Raw genomic sequence first — 16,575 nt, 5'->3', positions numbered from 1 at the left:
AAGAGGGGTATTGGGAGTGCAGGAGGTGGCTAGCCACTCCACTTGCATGGATGTGCTCCCTGGGTATATCCCCAACCTCTACATTCTACAACGGTCTACATACAGCTGGCATTCCCAGTCATGGGGAAAAACACTCCCCACATTCATTATTTGCCTCTGCAAATAATGCATTATTTGCCTGGCCATGACCCAGACCTTTCCTGCATTTAGCACTGAAAACAAGTGCTAAATGCAGGAAAGGTCTGGGTCATGGCCAGGGAGTGTGTTGACATTAAGGGGCATTGCTAGTTAGAGCTGGCTGTGTAGAAGCTAGAGCTTCTTTCCTGAACGACAGCCTGCACAACCAATAGGAACTGGAGTGAAGGAGGAGCTTCCTCCTTTAACTCCAGTTTTAGAGCAGTGAAACTGCGTGTCAGTGTTTGTATGTAACGCCGGCACAGGCAAACCCGAGGCCCAGCAAATGAAACTGAGAGAACGGAAGGTGACAAAATGCAGGGAAACCGTGGGTTCATTTAAAAAAAACCCTCCTATAATTCCCCAATTCGTACGTTCAGATTTGAGAACCAGAGCTGAAGGGACCTCTGGCTTCCCATAACATTTGAACTGGGTCACTGATTGTAAGCAAGCACACTGGTTGCAATGACAGCACAATTGTTGAAATTTTTAAACTCTGCAAACACTACAACATTATAATTATTATTAACCATTCATGTGGTACTCTTCATATGCTTATCTATCATAACTACCTTGTGATGAAGGTCTTTCAGTTTCCTTTTTTACCAATGGCTGACATCTAAAGGACTACCAAATTTCAATAGGTCATCTTCTAGTATATTTAGTCAAGATGTCAACCACTTAGCCTGAGAGAGAGAGAGAGAGAGAGTGTTTATGTTTGCGCTGCAATCTCGGTAGTGCTATTCCTGACCTCCACTGCCAATTTGCAGCAAAGAAGGGAGGATGACCAACTAACACTACTGTTCTTGATAGTGTTAGTGGGTACCTAATCTTGAGTCTGTTGACATCCCCTCAAATACAGAGAACATCCTAGAGAGCATGGCTGCTGTCTATTCTGGAAATTTGGTACAGAATTTGATGCTGAGGATTCTGGATAGCATTTGAAGAGATTTTACTTGTAGATGGCTTCAGTGGGAAGGGCAGAGTTTGTTTAAATTATCTCTCAATGTAAAAATTCATACCAATGTCAGAAAAGTTCACATCCTATAAGTTCTAGTTAATCAGAAATGGCATCTATCTACGACAGTAATTCTATACCCTCCAAGCTGTTGAGGGAGAGCTACTGTGAGCTGTTGAGAAGCTTCACAGAGAGGAGCTTTTAACCATGTATATACTCTATCCAAAACTTCTGAAACATGAAGTATTATGCATAGTCTTTTGTACCAGTTAATTCTTCAGTAAAATTCTGACCTGTAACATGCTTATGAGAGTTCTGCCAAAATACTGCAGCAGTCATTCTAGAGATTTTCTGTGTTGTACAAGTTAAGAGACTGCATTAAGAACAGCGTTATTCTGTACTTTTGGTGGATACATTATCCTGACCAACAGTGAAGTACATAGTTGTATTATGGTTCCTTTTCTATGAGCAAGAAAACCATGGCACCGATAACCACTCTGTTTGTTTGTTTTTGTTCTTATCTTTAACTGAGATCATATATAATTATTGCTCAGTTTTGGGCTTTTCCATAGATAGATAGATATAGATATAAACATTGGTGGTAAAATATTTAATAGCTATAGAGCATTTAAGCAATGAATAGAAAATGGGAAATGGGAAATTTTGGGGAAATGATTGATTTTCTTTTGTTTCTGCATTGCTTTTTGGAATTAATGGAAAAAATGGTGACATAATTAAGAACATCTTAATTTACAAGTTTTCTATCTGTAAATACGGATTTATGTATTAATTTTAAATAATTATATCATATCTGCAAATATGGATTTATTTATTAATTTACAAGATTTATATGCTGCCATTCTTCATATATGAATCCATGGTGGCTTACAACCATTCATTAAAATTCATTAAATTCATTTAAAAAAACAACACAAAACACTATAAAATAGAATACAATATAGTTAGTCAATTTATTTTGTACATGCATGATGTTGTCACGGTAGGTGTGTTTTATTAATGATCTCTGAACCTGAGCTTTAAGCAAGTTCAGTTTTAGTCAAGTAAATATGAGAAATATTATCAATTTTTTTGTCCACTTGCATTTTTTAAATCAAGAAAATACTTTCCCTCATCTGAGCCTAAATATATATGTATATGCAAGTGCTCTATGGCATATGAACCAATATTTCCATTTTTAATTATCTGTTATCCAATTAATGATGTAAAAATAGGGATTTTGTGAGCATGCATGGGTTTTATGTGGCTACACCAATGTGTTAATTAACTTTTGCTAGGAATCTTTATTACAGCTTCGCAGATTGAGGATTTGGCCAACAACTTTGCTCCATCATGGCTTACTAACACCTTTAAGACTCATTTGTGTGTTACAAAACATACAGATTTAGGGGTTCACCTGGCTGAGAGCCATCTATGTAGAATTTAAGTACTTCTATGATTCTTAAAGGATGATTTTTAAAGGATGCAAAGTAGTTTAGATTCCTGTTTAGGTGACAGGTTGTTTGAGGAATGTTACTGGAAGAAAGACATTATTTTAACCATGGAAGTAACAACTGCTTACTAGGATAATAGGTAGCTTGTATGGCTTGGTTATGGAGGATACCTGGTTACCCACATACAAGTAGCAGCAGAGCCATAAGTTGCAACATAGCCATATGTTTATCCAATCTATGTGTGAAATCAAGTAAATGCCAGTAGGCATACACTGACACATTCCTACCCTATTTTCACCTCTCTTCAGGTCCACTGCACTTGCTCAAAGAGTTGGCACATGGAGAAAGAGGAGACAGGCTGAGTAAAATAAAAACATGCATTTCCTAAGGTTCAGTGAGAAAAAAAACCAGAAGTACACCTATTTTGAGAAGTTATGTTTATTCAGTTATCTATAGGGTAACTTTAGGCCATGGTTACACAAAATATAATGCAGGTTTCCTTAATGAGGCATGGCAGTTGGTGTTCTTTTCTTATGACAAGCTTGCAATCAAGCTTTTGTCCACTAGTGTGGTCAGGAGGCCCCGCCTATTGATGCAGTGCTGACTGATGCTTTTGAGGGGCAATGAGACACTTTGCAATTTTTTTTAAGAGCCTTCTGGTCTTGCCCACATGGCCTTGTCCTTAAAAGTGCAGGAGAAACCGCTAGTGTTCCCAATATTGCACTTCAGGACTAAATCAAAAGTACAAGAAGACTTTGGAAAAGATAGATGCGATGTGGTATGGAAGATGCAATAGCATAGACAATGCCTTTGGCCCTGCTTTTATTCTCATTTGGAGTATAGATGGGCATGTGACCTACATGATTTGAGCTTAAAGCATCACATGACATGTAAGGGACTTGGATGAACTCAATTAACTGAAATTTATCTGATCCCAAATAAAAGCCCTGTGCAGATGCACTGTGTATCTGCCAGTTTTCTAGCCTTAATAACATTATTTCCATGTGAATTTGTCCTTCTTTTGTTGATCCTGTGTCAACACTAAGGGAACTAGAACATAATTTTTCTTTACCTATGGTAGCTCTGATTTGGAGAACAGGTCTGGATTTGGAGAAGCCCTGGATTTAGAGGTCTGTAAACCACAGGAATCTGAAAGTTTCAAAAGTTGTACAAGGGTACTTCAGAATTTTATTAAAAGGTTGCCTACTATGCCTGATGCTATAGTAAAACCAGTAAGAGACAAAGCTCATAATAATAATCTGGTCAACTGAAGTGCATTCAATTTAATCAGTTAATAAAAATGGTTGCAGTCTTTGGCTGGCTTAATACACATACAATTTGTCTACCGTACTTTAGGTAAGAGAGGGTTTTTAAATGTTTGGGAACCACACACACTTCTGTAGCAGATCAACCCAGAATTTCACTGAAGTGATACAACCTATTTTATTCTTGATACCTATCAACTATAATGATTGGTAAGTTCAGTGGAGACAGTGGTAATGAAATAGCATGCTAATGAATGTTAACTCTCTGTGGCCTGACTATGACGTACTCAAAGTCTTTTGCTGATGTTGAATGAAATTGCTGTTTCTGTAACAGGGACATCTTGCTGTTGCTTAGGTTATTATATTTTCAGTTGTACAGGCTGCAGGTTGACAAGCCAGTGACAATTTATACAGTGTGTAGGATTTCCCTATGCTGGCAGAAGTGTATTTCCCCCCTTTTTCTGATATTTTCTGTTTTGTGTAGGTATGCCTGCTTTGTCAATGAGAAAAAGAGTATATAGAGAGACTAGAAGTTTGCCTTAAAGTCAGGGTGTCTCCTACACTAAGCCAGTGTACTGCTTAAGGAGTCTCAAGTAAGATAGAAGTCCCAAGAATAATGAAAGCCAGGATGGCAACCAGGGGATTTGATGATGCTATGTTTGTGGCCTTCCTCTAATGACAAAGAGATTAATCTCCATATGAGCTTTTTCCTTGCAGCCCATTCAACACTTACCTGGAACACAGCTCCTGACTGGCACCTTGTGAATGGGAACAAAGGAAAATATAATAGCCCAAACAAATCTATATGAATAAAACAAACATACAAGAAGTTACATTCCATCACTTATATACCTCATTCGTCTAGCTAAAGCTGCTATACTTCCACCATCTTCTCTTCATCATATTTTTTTCTTTGAGGAGCTGAAACTACTCCTTTCAATTTAGTTACAGACACTCAACCCAAATCTCAACCCAGTTAGATCAAGATTCTTGGCTTTAAATTGATTTAACCCTACTGAAGCTGATTGGGCTAGAATTGAGAATCACACATTGAAATTACAGAGCTCTGTAGCTGGTCTGCTTCTCACCATTTGGACATGGTGAAGTTGTATATATTTAATCTGTGTGTGTGTGTGTGTGTGTTCATTTTCTTTCTAACCTGGAGATGTTGAGGATAGCAATCTAGATAAGGATAAAACAATACTGAAATATAATTACTAAAATAGCAGTGTAAAAACGACGAGTCAAAGAGTCAGAGTGAAAACCACAGAACTTTAAAAGTTTGCCAGAATAAAAATGCTTTTCAAAAATTTTTTTTGATGGAACACTAGAAAGTCTCAGGAGCTAACTAGAGCTGGATTGTCTGTCTTAGCTTTCAGTATTCAAAGTTGGCTGTATGAATCAGTGCAAATGACTGTAATTCTGTTGTGGCACTTATTGGGGAAAAAAAAATCAAATTTGTTTCCCATCTTTTGTCCAAAGAAGTCTGGGCAGTATAAATGGGCTTATATTTTATCTTTGCAACAGTCCTGTGAGGCAGATTACCTATCATTTTAACAAAGCATTAGAATAATTTGGGTGGATGAATCTATCGACTTGTTAGAGCTCCTCCCAGAACGTATCACTGCTTGGGGTGAGAGAGTGAGATTATTTTTAGTGGGGTTGTGTTTCTTTGGGAGAAACTGTGAACTTGTGTGATTGAGTAGGAATGGTGGAAACAGCAGCAGTATTTCAAGCATGAAGTAGTGGAATAGCAGCAGAGGTACTGTATGAAGAAGAACTTGAATAAAATTTACAGAAGAGTTGTAGAGCTATGCAAGAGAAGACGAAAACTTCTTTGATCATGAGCTTCAAGGAGTGACAGTAAGGCTGCCTGAAAAGCCAGCAGCAGAGCAGGTGCTATGATGACTGAGGAAGTCCATGAGGTGAATGAGCACCTGAGGGGCTTTGATTATGGAGTATGGCAGTGAGTGGCTGAGAAGGAAGAGAAGATGACACTGCTCCAGCTGAAGGGAGGGCAAAGATACAATAGCAAATTCAGTTGACAGTTTTGAAGGAATTGAGAGAGGGGAGGATGTGATTTGGCTGAAGCATCTTGGGATGTAGGGTCTTTCTAGGAATCTGATATAGCTTAGCAGATCTTCTGTCCTGTAGCAATACTCATTATCTCGACTTATGTTCTGCTTCTAAATCAAATGTTATGAAGACACCTTACATCTCCAGTGTTTTCTCATGCAAAAGAAACTAAATCTGTGGCACTGTATCCTTGAACATCTCACATCTTGTGGAAGTGCAGAGCACACAAAAATACGATTTGATGCGTGATTCCATTTTTTACTGAGCATTACCATGTTACGGTGAAGAGAACATGGTGACTGCTTCCAGACCCAGAAATTTATAATTTTCAGATGCTCTGAATCTGTACGCCTGGCAGCTGCAAGCCACATGGAGACTGTTTATAACTTCTAATACAAATAGGATATCAGGACCCACAAAAGTGGCATAGTCTAAATCTGTAGTTGTGGTGATGAAACATGCACTGGTTGACACATCTTTAGAGCCTTATTCCCTCCTCCTATCTTCTATATAGTGCTAACATCATTCAGTGAAGATTCCATCACACGACATGAGTGTCTGTTTAAGGGTCTGAGATGAGATATTACTTGTGTTTGAGGTCTATTTTATATAGAAAGCAGTTTTACAGCACCTCAGAATTTCCTGTTGTCTATCAGATGAAAATTTCTTTCCCTTAAATGAATTTTACCCATGTCTTCTAGTTTTATAATTAATTACAAGTCAGCTGCTGTGAAATCCTGCTGTCTGATCACTGCAGAGTTGTATTCTACAACTTTCTCTGCAACAATGATCAATATATTTCATGATTTTTCCTGGATCATGGAAGTAAATGCATTGGATTATATCAAAGGAACAAACAACTAAAAATGAACAGCCAATCAAAAGTCAAGGTTGATACTCAAAACAATGACAGAACAAATTATAGCAAGAAAGAAGCTGCAATTGCTGACACAGTGCCAAAATGTAAAAAACCCCGAAGCTTTTGATTGGATTACTTTTTAGTCTGTTGCTTTTTTTAAAAAAAATATTGATAAATTACCTTATACAAACAGCCATATGATATTTAATTCTAAAAGAAGATGTCATTATTTCCTGGAAGTGTGGGTTCTTGTGCATGTGTCAGAATAGGGATTACTTTTGCATGGTGAATATAGTTTCCTTTTGTTGAAGAAGTGGCCGTAGCTGTGACTGATGTTTAATGGTTGTTACACCAGTGCCCCTATTTCTTATTGCAGGTATTTACATGATGAACCACTAAAGCAGTTTATTAGTAGTAGCTGTAAATTATAATCACTGTGTTGCATTGGAGAGCATGCCTGTGGCATAAGTTGCTCAAATCCCGAATAGTAGTCAGAGAACAAACTTATATCTACAATCCACAAAAATAATTTCCACTGATGTTTTACTACTGTTTGTACGTATTAACTGTTTTCATATATACTGTGCATATACTCTCTTACTGCATATGATCATTGGTAATAATGTTATTCCTGTGCCAACTGTCATTGTAGTAAAATGACTCCCAGTAATTCCAGTGCTGCATGCCAGTGGTTAGAGTGCTGGACTAGGACCGGGGAGACCTGAGTTCAGATCCCCATTCAGCCATAATACTAGCTGGGTGACTCTGGGCCAGTCACTTCTCTCTCAGCCTAGCCTACTTCAGAGTTGTTGTGAAAGAGAAACTTAAGTATGTAGTACACCGCTCTGGGCTCCTTGGAGGAAGAGCGGGATATAGATGTAATAAAATAATAATAATAATAATAATAATTAATAATAAATGATTAGTAAATAAAAAATACTGTTAGTATGCTAATCCCTCAAAATTGTGATATAATACACAGGGTCGTTTGGGGAGGCAGATTGCCCTGGGTCCCTACATGAAGCTCCGTTCCCAGCCAAAGTATGGTTCAGTATTTCTAGTTATTCACATCAATCCTTTTCATTCAAGGCAGTAAAATTAATCAGTTAAAAACCCCAAGATCAAGAGTTATTTAAGTATTTGAGGAAATCATCATCATCATCATCATCATCATCATCAACATTGTTAGCTGCTGCATAACAAATTGTTCTCTGGGTTGCTCATAACACAATTTTTTAAAAAATCCAATAAATATACATAAAATACATCAAATCACAATGAAAACAAAACACCTCAATACAAAACGATTTAAAAACCTTTTAAAAAAATAATCATTTTTTAAAAGCCAGAAGGAACAGAAAGGTCCTTACCTGGCTCTAAAAGAACAAAGTGATGATGCTCGGTGAATCTCACTGGAGAGGCTGTTCCATAAATGGGGTGCAACTACCGAAAAGGGCATTACATTGACGCAGGATAAAGTAGCTGACATTCTGCACAAAATCACGCACATGATGGACTAAAAATTTGCGTATATATTTATAAAATAATAGCTGCACTATCATACAACTCCATTTGTGCAATTTTTTCACTTGCATAATAGTGCAACCATGATATCCCACCATGTGCATAACATTCTGCAGGATGTCAGCCAGAGAGAAGTGGGGCCCCCAAATAAATATTCTGCTCCTGGATGTCCCAGAGTTTTAAAAGGGCCATGATAGTACGGTAGGATTGGTGCTTCTTTAAAACATTGTTTTGCCTCAAAATAACTATTTTTAATGCACATATTCTCACCAAGTAGTAGAGTTAGGACATGTATGCAAGTGAGCTCCCTTCTTTGTTTGGCATGGTTCTGCTTATTCTTTCATCCTTATTTTATTACGGTCAGTGACCAGCTGCGTTCTGCTTATTGGCCTGATGCTCAGATGACAGAAATGTAGTGAGTCAGAAACCAACTCAAATTAAAACTGAACAAACAATGGCGTACCTAAATTAAAACGGAACAAACAATGGTGTACCTAAATTTTGTCCAAGAAGCAATCTGAGAACTGGATGTGACTCTCAGTTCTTCTGGATGGAGTATAGCTACATTGCATGAGGTCATGATTATAGTGTGACAACATTAAAACAAAGAGTGGGAGAAAGACAGACAGCACAAGAGAAATGTGAGAACTGCAATGAAAACATAGCAAAGAATGAATGCAGAGGGAAGAGACCAACTGTTAAGAAGAGGTAAAGGTAAAAAGGAAGTTTGAGCTTGCTCATTTAGAAGATGGAAAGGTGAAGAGGGAGGCTCCAAATAAAACATTAATTGGAGTGGCAGCAACTGACAGCAAGGTCCCAGCATCAGTGGAGCACCCACATTCTGGATGGGCTAAGAACATCCAGGTGCCCTCCAGTGTGGAAGATATCTTGCTACCTGATACTACCAAGGGTCATGTTGTGGCTCGTTGAAAGTATGTCTAATTGAAGAATGCTTCAGGGGCTAACTAGAACCTGTGTTCTTAGTGATTGATTGATTGATTGATTGAATTTCTGTACTGCCTAATATGGAAATCTCTAGGCGGTGTACAGATTAAAACATAATATAAAATATAACATATTTAACATTCATAAAAACAGAAAAAAATCACAATAGATAAAAATACATTAAAATGTTGTTCTTGAACAATTCTTATATCTATTTGCATATGCTTCTGTTCAGACATTAAGCTGCATGTGCACACAGGTGTTTGTACATGAAACTGCTGGGAAAGATCATCTAGGGATTCGGATTGAAGTGTCATCAGTATGCTGATGACACGTAGCTCTGTCCCACTATGTAATTTTGTCCCAGGGAATCGGTGGACGTTTTGAACTGTGTCTTGGAGGCTGTGACAACTGCTGGATGTGGGCAACCAAGCTGAATCTTAATCCAGACAAGAGATGGCTATTAGTGGAGAGCCAGATGGAGAGGGATTCACACTGTTTGAATAGGACTGAACTTTCTCTGAAGAAACAGTAGACAGTCTGGTAGTTCTCTTGGATCTGGTGCTATTCCTCACTGGCCAGGTGGCAGTAATGGCCAAGAGTGCCTTTGCAACCCTTCCTTCAGAAGACAGATCTCAACTATGCCTTGGTCACATCAGAATTGGACTCCTGCAACACACTTGAATGTTTAGAAATTTCAGTTAGCACAAAAGGCAATGGCCAGGCTGCTTTCTAGGGTAGTATGGTCTGATCATCTTACTCTGGTTTAAAAGGACTAATATGCCAGTTGGTTTCAATTCCTTACAGGTCTTTACCTTTAACGTTATTAATGACTTGGAACCCAGTTATCTTTAGGACTGCCTGTTCCCAAGTGATTCTGCCCACCCAACAAGATCTGCTGACTGAGGGGTTCTGCTCCACATGCTGACATATTTGAAAGCTCAGTATTCATGTGCACAGACAGGACCTTCTTTCTGGTTGCCCCCCAACTATGTAATTTCTTCCCATTCTCTTACCTCCCTTCTTGACTTCCGTAGGCAATTAAAGCCTACTTCAAATGCACCTTTGGAGAATATGGAAGCTGCTGTATGCCTTCTTTCTGTGTTATTACTGTGTTTAATTGAGTTTTAAACAGCTTTAATTATGTTTGGGATTTTAAAATCAATTTCATATTGTTTTGTTTTATTGTTCTAATATATTGTTAATTGCCTTTAGGTAGTTTATAATCATATAAATAAAATACAACATAATAAGGTTGTTCTCACGACTGGCTCTACCCAGGCTAGGGCAGCACTACCTGGGTTGAACTGGTTGTGAGAAGCACTGGGATTGGTCTGGTGTTTTTTACCCGGGCTAATGGGATAGAAGGGCGCAAGTGTGCCTTTTTACTTCACTTCCCCGGCGTTTGAATACTCGGGATGCATCCACAAAGCTGAGCGGCAAGAGCACACGGCAGTGGGGGAATTGTGGGATGCCAGAGTACTTGCTCCTCTGGCTCCCGGCTCTACTACTCGCCATGGCATCGCGCATGTGCTACACAAGCCGCAGCACCCTCAGGGAAACTGCTTGTGTGCAAAGAGGCAGGTAGGAGCCTGCCTCCCAGCCAGCCCTTCCCAACCCCAGGTAAGTTGGTCATGAAAAGGACCTTAATGTCTGTATAGAAGGATATGTGAATAGATACAAGAACTGTTCAAGAACCATAACAGAGATTATGGTTACCTTATAGGTAGAATTCTTGTTTCTTATAAATGTCTATGTGTATACTTGAGTTTGTTTTAAAAGCGAACTAGGGAACAGTCCTCCTCAAATAGACAGAAAGTGCACCATGTACATGTGTTGAATATAATGTGTGAATAACTACATGTGTATAGATATGTATGTGCGTACAATGTACATACAGATTATGGGCCTGTTCACAGAACCATTAACACCAAAGTAGGAGGTCTTTTACCCTGGTTTGCACGAGTGTGTGAATGCATGCAAATCCCTCCAACCCAGGTTGCTCAAAACTGGGTAGCCCAACTTTTCTGTACCCTGCTCTTAAGGTAGGAGGAGAAGAGAGCTCTCTTACCTTGCTGCTTTGATTGTGTGGATCCGTTTAACTTTCGTAGCATCTACTGGGAACTAGCTGGCCTTGAAACAATAGAGAGCTGTGGCTATAAAGGCTGCCATCCATGAATATGCCACTTTGCACAGCACACTCTATGATTCTATGCTTGCATAAGCTTCAGCAATACTAAGCCTTGTGGCCAATCAGAGGACAGCTGCTGGTACAATTAAGCTTGGCAGCCTACTGGCAGCACAAAGCATGCTCGGAGAAAAGTCTTTCTTGGCCCTCGGAGGACTTTCTATTGTTCTAGCTTTTAATTTCATCAATGGAGTGATGAATTTCATCAACTCGGCTGTCTTGTTCATGGGTGTGTTGAATGTGGTGGCCCAACCAGAGGTTCTGTTTGTTGCTATTAGGGAGGAACTCTTTACCTCTCCAGCCGTCATGTGAAAGGGCTCTATGTGTCCATTGAGCATAATGTATAAATGGGTAACAGTGAGAACATACATCTGCAAGATATACTTTGTGAAATGGGCACTTAGGGCTGCACTCCAAGCCGCTGTTTGAACTATTATCACAGATGGGTTGTTTTTTGCTTTACTTTGTGAGTCTGAGGAATTGTGAGTCTGTCTTCCTTGGAGGCTTTCAGTTGAGCCTTAAAGACCCATCTCTTCCACATAGCATTTAATAATATTTAAGTTTTAACCTTAATTTTAAAGAGATTTAATCTGGTCAATGTTTTTTTTAAAAAAATTAATTGTTTTATTCTGTGTTTTTAATTTTAATGTAAACCTCCCTGAGCAACTTCAGGAAGGATGGTGTATAAATTGAATATTAATTAATAGCAGAGCTGTTCTTACTTGAACCGACATTCCAAACTATCCTCTTGGAGGTGAGAAAACCACTGGAGGTACTTTGTGAAGTTACGGAAGGATGGAGTTTGTTCCAGCAACAGTATGGTGCTTAGAATGATCTGGAGGAGACTCTGTTCCAGAGCAGTGATTGCTTATATTTATAAACCTAGTTTACAGATTACACTGGTACTGAATTCTGTATTGATTTGACTTTTTGCTACCCTGGAGAACTGTCATTATTTTCTTCCATTTTCATTATCATTCATATGGTACTATTGAGAAATAGAACTTCTCAAAACCAGAACTAAAATTAAATGGGCTGTAGAAATGTATGATTTGATACATTTGCAATAGGATGAACAAGCTGTTCATATTTTTAATCACACTTGTGCAAAATCCATACTTGCAGTGGCTTACATCTAGGCTAATGAAGTACTTGTAAAAGGAACAAACCTGGGCTAGTGCAAGAAGACCATGTGGCTACATGAAATCATGGATTTACTTGATATTTTGCTCTTTGCATTGCTGTATAAAAGTCCCCTGCAAAACATATGAGATGGGTTTTGCGCTTTGAACCTGTCACAGGTTCACCACTTCATTGCGCCTGCCCAAACATGTTTGCACTAGTGCAACAGTCATCTAGAACCCAAGCTCCAGACCGTGCAACTAGTATTGTGATGGTCTTGAGCTAGCACAACACATTTGCACAAGTGTTTCCTTAGTCTGGATGTCAGCCAGCGTCTGCTAAACTGAGTAAGGGAAGGTCAGCAAAGACTCCTGTGGTAGAATTGTCTGTTGTATAAAGAAATTTCTGTTCTTTTAAATACGTTATGCAGAGTTTGCAGAACTCTGTGTTATGCAGACTGGGATGAGTAGTGTTACTCATTTCTTGAGGAAAACAAATGTGTACCTTCACCAAGAACTGTGTGTGCATATAAATAGCTTCTTCTGTTGGCTGTGCCATACAAAAAGCTCCACAGAAAGAGAATCCAGTGGAAGTTGGTCTTGCAAGACTTTGATTTCCATTTTATTCAAGTTAAGTGAAGGATAATATGCATGCTGATACCTTCTCTAAGGAGTATCTTTGAAAGAGGAATATTTTTCTGTACCTCCTAAGTCCTTAATGACAAAACACAATTGTTTGGAAATGTTATTTTGCCTTTTCTCCCACCCCCCACCCCACCCATGTTTTACTCATTATGGCAATGTAATCTAACAGATACAGATAGTCTCTTATAATTCATGTCTAAGCATGTGTTTTATATTGCTATTCACTGTTATGATTCAAATTTATGTATTATATTGATACAACAATTTGATCTTGATAAGAGGGTGTGATACAGAAACCCCAGGATTGCCATGAAAGCAGGTGAATGAGTCACTTATAGAGCCATCTAACATTTTTCCCTCCCAGATGGATATACTTAGCAAGCTAGGTAGTATGGTAATTAAGGAACAACTGTGTTCACAGACAGTTACTTCTTTTCTTCCCCTATTTGTATATTGTAACTAACAATATACTAGGAAGAACCAGCTTCAAAGTAAAGTTTGTCATTGGCTGATTCCAAATTTGCAAATGACCCTAAGCTCTGGCCTGCGGGTGTCAGTTGCCAAGAGTACCAATGCTGAATTCTGAGATCAGAGATCACCCTTGTGGAAAAATAATGTGTATTTTTATAACTGCACCTCTCTGTAGTTACCCCTTTTGGGTTTAATAATCTATATTGGTGCACCAGGTCTTATTATTCCCATATCTTTAGAGGTCTGAATAGCTTTACAGTTCTGAGGTTGGAAATGCTCTGCATGCAGATAGTAGGGTCATTGACCTAATCTGCCATCCTAATTTCACCAAAGGTTACTGCTACTTTGGAGGAAGGATAGCTCCTAGGGATCTGAAAGCATCACAGTTATTCTGTGGTAAATCACAAATGAGAAACTTTGAAGAAAATAATGGCAGGAGCCTGCAATGAGAGCCCTGATCAACTACCTCTGGTAGGCATCTTATGCATACAGTAAGTTGATCCTTAGGTTGAAACTTATAATTAATTTGAATTTTACAGTTAATCTGAATACCACTTTGAACAACTACAGACACTGAGGGATTTTGTGCAGAGATCAACCCTTTACCTTACTTTTGCCCCTTTCCCAATAGACTGTTTATCCTTACAATCGGATGTACTAGATTGCAACTGTAAGCAGCAAAACCCTGTCCTGAATATTGTTTCCCAGACCTTAAAGTTGGCAGCGTACAAAAAGTAGGAAACATCAAAGTATATAAAATCACCCAAGACATTGATCTGATGTGCATGCTATATTGTGGGGACAATGGCTGACATCCAATCTAGCAAAGCATGCACACTGTGAGAAGCCCTGGTGCTGCTATCGGTGGTATTGATAACACAGCACTGGCAGTTGCATGTATGGTAGGGAGCAAATTTCCACCGGAAGTGCTCTGTGCCATTTAGAAATATGCCATGAGGGTCATGTAGCCCTCGGGGGCATATTTCTGGACACAGAACACTTCCAGGGAAAGAGAGATCATTTAAATTCTGCAACCCGTGTAAAAGCCAATGCTGCTTTAGTGGGGAACTTGTCATCAGCACTGGCATTTCTCATGCCATACCCCTGCTTTGTTAGTCTGGATGTAGGCCAATCGGTGTACTACAATCTTAGTTTCATTTTGCTGCATCTTTATTGCACACAATATTATATAAGGACCTCTGCATCACTTTGCAGATTGGACCAAGGTCTACTGACAGCATTCTGCTTCCATCAGTGGGCTACTAGATGCCTCTGCAAGCCCCCAAGTTTGCTTTAATTATCATACCTTTCTTCTGTTGTTTTTCCCCAGTATCCTGTATTCAAAACTATACCACCTCTGCACATGCTGTTTCCATTTAGCTTTCATGACTAATTGTCAGTAATGAATGTACTCCAGGACTTGACAAATCCCAGGCGCCAGGGAGTCACGGTACCCAGAAAAGCAAACATGGTGCCCTAGTCTAGAATATTCAGAGATCATTAAATAAAATATTTATTTGTTCCAAGCAGCCCTATTTCCAAGTAATTGAGTTACTTGTTAAAGGGATAAAGAGAAGCCCATTTACCTCCTGCCTCCACAATCTCTGTCACGAAGTCTGGTAATTTTGTCAAGTATCCATTATCTGGCTCCTAAATTTTTGGGATTACTCCTAGATCCAAAGAAAACTTGTTAAATTTGTCCAGGCCTGAACTATCTTCCATTACTTTGTGTACTGCTTTTAAAAATCTATATTAGCTACCATATCTTGTTCTAGTAAATTCTGTATGAATAATTTTGGATGACTCTGAACTAGTAATCGGGAATTTAGACTTTGGTCTTGGTCTGGTTCAAGTTCAATAGGCACTTATGAATAACCATTCATGTTCTGTTTCAGTTTGGGTGAAAGTAGGACTGGAATAGATTTAAACCAGGCTGCATATGAGTAGTTAGGAATCCTAGATTCCATTCCCATCCCTTCATCTCAACAATAAGTAGAAAGAGCTACACTAACTTTCTATGACTAGATTTCCCATGTATGAAATGAAGATACTGTAATAGGATGAAAGATAAATTGCCAGCAAGAGAGATTGGTATAGTAAGTAGATTTCTGCATACTCAGCCAGTGTGGATGCACATCCACATTGCGGTGCTCATCGGAGCTTCATTGAACTGGCTGGTGCCTAATGAAGGGGATGTGCATCCCATTCTGGGTCACTATTTATAATCAAGTAGATCTATATTAGGGTCAAAGAGAGGTTACTTGTATAGGGTAGATTTTATAACAACCTACAAGTGGAATTTGTATTCATGTTTCCGGACATGAAATATTGACCAGCACAAGAGGTATTTAGCAGAATTCCCATTTTAGGTCGCAACTAATTTTCAGTTGTTATAAAAATGAATAATGCGTAAATGCTCTTACGCTGCCTACTTGCTATTACATATTCTGTCTTTCAGACCCTGCGGAATATTCACTATATTTTTTAAATATAAAAACTGTTATTAAATAGGATAATCAAAATTACAGTTAGGTGATTGACTGCCGTTGAAATTTTACTTGGGTAAATTAGCACAATGAGTAGGAAAACTTGAAGAACTACTGTCCTTCCTATCACCCCTTGGAGAATGAGAAGCCAATCTGAAAATTGTTAAATCCAGGAAAGAAGTGTGTGAAAAGTTAATGAAGGAACTCCAATGGAACCCTGTTAGAATATTTTCCCACCATTAAATGACTGGTCCAGGTCTTTAATGGATGTTTTAACTAGACTCTGTTGTCAAAAGGACTGTTGCACACATTGAAACCAGGCCTATAAACAGTGAAAATAACCTGAATTTATTATATTGCCTTTGGGTGGAGTTGTATCTGTGCATTGGAGGATAGGGCAGCAATGGGAAAA

At 38.7% G+C, this 16,575-nt stretch overlaps 1 protein-coding gene across 5 annotated transcripts in view; it reads left to right on the top strand.

Moving 5' to 3' along the window:
* Nucleotides 1-16,575, top strand: part of TSHZ1 (teashirt zinc finger homeobox 1) — a 99,036-nt gene that overhangs the window by 31,637 nt on the left and 50,824 nt on the right. The window lies entirely within an intron of this gene.

Source organism: Hemicordylus capensis, chromosome 4 (assembly GCF_027244095.1).
Source record: "Hemicordylus capensis ecotype Gifberg chromosome 4, rHemCap1.1.pri, whole genome shotgun sequence".
In the NCBI taxonomy this organism is placed as follows: Eukaryota; Metazoa; Chordata; class Lepidosauria; order Squamata; family Cordylidae; genus Hemicordylus; species Hemicordylus capensis.
Note: the sequence above shows the minus strand (reverse complement) of the source record. Positions and strands in the feature narration are given on the sequence as shown.